We start from the raw sequence: 5812 nt of genomic DNA on the forward strand, positions 1-5812 counted from the left end.
CAAAATGTCACACAAGGGTAAGCCTACACAAAAAACAATTGGAACCATTTTCTTGTTTGAACGCTAGGTTTTATTGGTATTATGACTCATACTGTTGAGATATGACCCAGTGGGTGGGTTAATTCTCAGCCAAATCCAAAAGATCAAAGTAATCCGCAAGCTCACGAATGAGGATTGTTGCAGCTGTGTAGCAAGTCTACCTGACAGTGCAGCTGGCACTGAGTGGAATTACTTTTAGATGGACAAATGGGCAAGGCGTTTGTGGCTGACCAAAAATTATGAATAAAAGGCTAGCTAGCTAACATGACTAATTATTCATTTAGGAATAAATGACCTACCTATCATAATTACATATTATCTCAGTCATTGACAATTTTAGATAATCTTAGCTAGTAAGCTAGCTAGCAAACAACCCCATACATGCTAGCTCGAGCATTAGCTAGCTATCTAGCTACTTAGCTAACATTTGCTAATTTAGCTGGCTAGCTAACTAGCAATCTATTTTCCTGTGCTGTGTGTGGTAGCAAACATTTTAGGTGTTTGTTGAAGTTTGGCTAACTAGCTATGTCAGTGCCTGTAGAAAGCTAGTCTTCTGTAAGCCTAACTTTAACTTTACTGTGTGGTGCATTGTTTCATATCAGGTAGCTGTTCCCTGTGTCTGAGTTAATTTAACATTTTTGTAGCTAGTTGGCAAGCTATTAACTCTTGCTTTTATGGTGGTTCAGTTACTGTATGTTTTTTGTAGCCTAATTGTTTCTGAGTTAGCTAGCTAGTCTCAGTCTGGATGAGGCAGGTGTCTCAATTGTTCATCCAAGTTTAGGCTATCCATTTTGATCCAGTTTACATTATGTCTTTGTCCCCCATTGCCAAGAGACTGGAGGCTGCATAGCCCTGACAGTGCTTATCCCACCACCACTGGTATGCAGGTAGCAACATATTTAAAATGAAAGTTGTTTCTCAAATGTTCATCTACGTTTATCCATTTTGACTGTCTCCTAAAACCTTGTTATGTCTTTGTCCCCCAGATACTAAAGACGACATGGTCCTGAGAGTGTTTCTCCCACCACCAGTGTAACAAGTTGCAAAGAAGACTGCTCGCCCAAGCATTGATGAGGACCGAAAGTCATAATGTAGCGTAAGTATACATTACAGGTAAAAGGACCGAGAGACTGAAAAACAGCTTCTATCTCAAGGCCATCAGACTGTTAAACAGCCATCACTAATATTGAGTGGCTGCTGCCAACATACTGACTCAAATCTCTAGACACTTGAATAATTAAAAATTGGATGTAATAAATGTATCACTAGTCACTTTAAACAATGCAACTTTATATAATGTTTACATATACCTACATTACTCATCTCATATGTATATACTGTACTCTATACCATCTACTGCATCTTGCCTATGCGGTTCGGCCATCGCTCTTCCATAAATGTATATGTACATATTCCTATTCATTCCTTTACACTTGTGTGTATAAGGTAGTTGTTGTGAAATTATTAGATTACTTGTTAGATATTACTGCACGGTCGGAACTAGAAGCACAAGCACTTCGCTACACTCGCATTAACATCTGCTAACCATGTGTATATGACCAATACAATTTGATTTGATTTTAGTTGGAATGTTGAATACTATTTGATATGTAATACTGTAAACCAGAGATGGGAAGTAACTCATTATAAATACTATCTTTACTGTAATTTAATAGCTTTTCCAAGTACTTGTACTTTTTTTTGTATTTTTCAAAGTCAGTCATTTTACCTCTACTTGAATAAAATGTAATTGAAGTAACATGACTGCTACTTGAGTTGGTAATTTCAGTACTCTTCCCACCCCTGCTGTAAACCACGCCCAAAGTGGCTGGACTCAACTCAATGGAGATTAACGTCCTGCACACAGCAATAGACTGTATAGGAGTATAGCATGTTCTGAGCACTAGGAAAGGCCACAATTTGTGTGTGTGTGCAAGAGTGTGATGAGTGTCTTGATTATTGTTCAACATTTTATAATCATATTCTCTAATTCCCAGGCTGGAACCAATATGGCTGAATATCTCAACCAGACGACCAAAAGAACAATAGACCCCAACGTTCTGACTCCCTGGGGCAATTGCCTCTACTCCCTGCCATTCACCATCGTGAATGGTCAGGCTTTGGAGCAGAAAACATTATGTTTCGTTGTTGTTGTGGTTTTATATGAATTCATATTGAAAATGTATACCTGGTAGGGGTTGGGGAGTTTTCTTCAGCCCTGTTCCTCAGCTGTAATTGGTAGGGCTGCTGTGATTTTAAAATGTTTGTTTATTTGTGTGTTTCTTATTTGTTGTTTATATTTTGCATGACTTTATTTTGTAGCTGTAATTAATATCTGAAAATAAACATTTTGTATTTTATCTACAATTTGTTATGATTGGCTATATGTCATTTTAAGAATTTCATAGACTGTGTAGTAACGTTGTAACATTGATTGTTATTGGTAGAAATATTTTTACCTTAAGAAAATTAACAGATTCTGTAATAGAGAGGAGGTAGAAAAAAAGAACCCAGAAAAATAGTAAAAAGCAACCCACAGCTGGGTCAAAATAACCACATTTTTGGGTAGATCATGCAACCCAACGTGTCGGCTCATTCACTTAACCCATCAGTGCTGCGGCAAAATAACCCAGTGCTGGGTATGTACTATAGTGACCCAGCCCTGGGTTTTCCCGCTAATTGCATTTTGGTACATTCACGGGTAGGCCTACTGCAGTGTGCACATTGCTGCGGCTAAAATGTGAAGAAATAATAGTTTATCAACATTTTAAGCTAAACATTCTGATCTGTTCCATCAGCATTATTAATTGCATATACCTCCACTACACTACTTTGATATGCATCAGTGAAGATTAAGAAGTGAGTATATGCTATGCCCACTGAACAATAAGTGGGTATAAGGCGTGTACCTGCACATACCCTCCACTACATCAATGTTAGGATGAAAGGAAGAGATAGAGAAAGAGAAAAACAGACAGACAACAGGAAAGAGAGAGGAAGGGGGGCAGTTGTAGCAGCTGATTAATCCCGGGGTGGTATTGGAGATGTGGAGGCAGACTGGGAGAGAGAGAGAGCAGAGTGACAGTAATAAAGTGAACCTGCCTCCCATTCATCTCCCTCACCCCGTCTCGCTGTCAAGGCCCTACACCCACTGACTAATGCCAGCTCTGCACGCAGGCAGACAGGAGTGCCACACACTGCCTTACCACACAAACAACGGGTTGGGTTGCCCTACAGTATAATCTGTCTTGTTGGTGCTCAGACTCATTCTATTGACCTGAGAGTTTTCTGATCTCTAGACTATAGATAATGTTGTGTACCAACCTAGTGGTTTTCTACTGCATGTACTGTAGCCTAAATGTAAAAAACACAAAGGTGGCCAAAATTAGTTGTTTTATTTTCCTTTGTCAAAATGTGCATAATTTTGGCCTCTTTTCAAGGCTGAACATTACATGAGATGTTCAGGTGATTTCCTTTCCTTTTTCATATTGTGGTTCATTTTGGCCTCTGTTCAAGGCTGTGGTTGTTGTTCAATGCACGTCAGTATTTCCCTTTCCTGACCTCCTTCTGGCTGGCAGTGGTAAGCTGGCTGTGGTAATGATATGCACATCCCACTGTGCCCCCATTAACCTGTCCTTAGATATTTCAGGTCACTGGCTTTTCATTGATTTGACACTGGGGGAGAATACTTTCCCTGTAATAGGGTTATGTCAGGGTTGTTACCTTTTCCCATTACACTTTACCTTTAGAGCTAGACCTGCTGTAATTAATGGAAATCAGGCCTGGTAGCTAATGTAACGTTCGTTGAGGGATGAAGCTCAGAAGCTGAATATTCATGGTTTTGTTAATGTTCACTGCGTTTTAAAAAGCAAACCTTTGCTGCAACATGACCTCTGGTGCATGACATGGGGTCTTTCCATTTCAGCATAAATTAAATTAGTAGAACCAGTTGTGAATTTAAAAACGGGTTTGCAACTGCTCTGTGGTGGTCAGACTAAAACTACAAGGCTACAGATTAGTCTGCTTTGTGTGTTTCTGTGATTCAAACACTGGAGCCTTCTCTGAAAACCTACGACCAATTGTTTTAAATTACTTTTCGAGAGGCATGGCACTGACTTGATTCGAGGACTTCCCATGTTATTTAAATCATGAACAACTTTAATTGCACCCAGGTATAATGAAGACATAACTAATTAATAATGAAACCCGGGCAGGGTAGAAACATTAAAACCTCTTCCTCGCTGTCCCCCACCTGCATGCGGTAAATCTGTCTTCATATCAGGCCCCCGACTTTAGCCCGGCCAGACAATAGATTAAACAATGAATGAATGATTTATTAGCTGTCGTTGTCATGCTATTTAGATGGATGGCTGTACACACGGTGTGACCTCACTTCCTTGTACTCTGCCTTGCATGCAGGCAATGGTGTGAGGGGGGGGGGGGGGGTGTAGGGGGGGGGGGGGGGGTGGAGACGTGGCAGGGCGAGGCAGGTCAGGAACACCACTGGCCAGTGACAGAACCCAGCCTCTTGATCAATGATCCCAGGATTTGGTTGTGTGTGTGTGTGTGTGTGTGTGTGTGTGTGTGTGTGTGTGTGTGTGTGTGTGTGTGTGTGTGTGTGTGTGTGTGTGTGTGTGAGCGCACCCCCACAGCCCAGTTGCATCTGAACTTTAAATAGGTAGTACAGAGGGACACTGAAGGTGTGTGCGTGTGTGTGTGTGTGTGTGTGCAGGAGGGAGGATAAGAGAGTGTGAAACAATGAGAGAATGTACTTACTCTCCAACCTCGCCCCCTATATCTCTCTCCAACCCTCTCTCCCTCATCCCTCTCCCTCAAATGGGTAATTCTGGCGATGCCCCTGACAGGCCATGGTTTGGATTTTGATTTATGTTCCTGTGAAGCTCAAATCAAAGATTCCATCTAGTGCTGCTTTATGGCAGCTGCTATGATGAATGGTGCAGTCTCTCGGTCAAACCAAGCTGCTGTGTCTTTGCCCCACATTTTAATTGCTAAAGTAGCCAGTCATTGCTCAGCCCTCCTACCCCCTTCTCTTTCTGTCTCTGAACCTCATCCTTTTCTTTCTCTTGCTTTTCTCCCCCATTGTCTTCCCCTTATTTATGTGTGATTTTCTGCATTCCCTGGCTTTTATTTGTCACCTTATTTACGGGGTATTTTACTGTTCCTTAATAAGGCTTTCATAAAGTTAGTAGATGAGAAGTTGCCATGATGCCATTTGAAAAATGGACAATCGCTATTCCAGTTCCATCTTCAACCCTAAGCGGTATAATGTCAAACAGACTTTCCTCAGTATTTCCAAACAATCTGTCTTCTCCTCTGGCCTACATCATTTTTTCACACCACAAGAGTTGCCGCATGATATACTGCAAATAAGTCTGATGAGGGGGAATATTCCAGAATCAACATAAAAAAACACTTTATTTGGGTAGGAAGAATTTGTTGACGTCAGGCTCTGATAGAGTTGATGTTTTCTCACTATTTTTCAAAAGTAAACACATCCTCGGGTACATGACATTACTAAGTAGGTTAAGTATAACCCAAAGCTATCATCCATCATGATGGGAATGAACGTAGCATATTCTGTCTCGATGTGAGATTAAAGTTTTCCACTGTACCAAGATTACATAAAAATGTTCACATCTCCTGGGTAGTCCTGGGATACATTTTTGGCAGACCTGGTGCAATTTAGCTGCTTGGCAGTTTGAAACTGTCAGATGAATCACAACATGGATTCAATGGGAGCCAGTCATGGCGT

At 41.0% G+C, this 5812-nt stretch overlaps 1 long non-coding RNA gene across 1 annotated transcript; it reads left to right on the forward strand.

Moving 5' to 3' along the window:
• Positions 1-1025: 1025 nt before the first annotated feature.
• Positions 1026-2399, forward strand: LOC139539283 (uncharacterized). The gene is made up of 2 exons (XR_011667913.1): positions 1026-1135; positions 2037-2399. It is a non-coding gene; the product is annotated as an uncharacterized lncRNA (long non-coding RNA).
• Positions 2400-5812: the final 3413 nt, after the last annotated feature.

Source organism: Salvelinus alpinus, chromosome 15, assembly GCF_045679555.1.
Source record: "Salvelinus alpinus chromosome 15, SLU_Salpinus.1, whole genome shotgun sequence".
Lineage (NCBI taxonomy): Eukaryota > Metazoa > Chordata > Actinopteri > Salmoniformes > Salmonidae > Salvelinus > Salvelinus alpinus.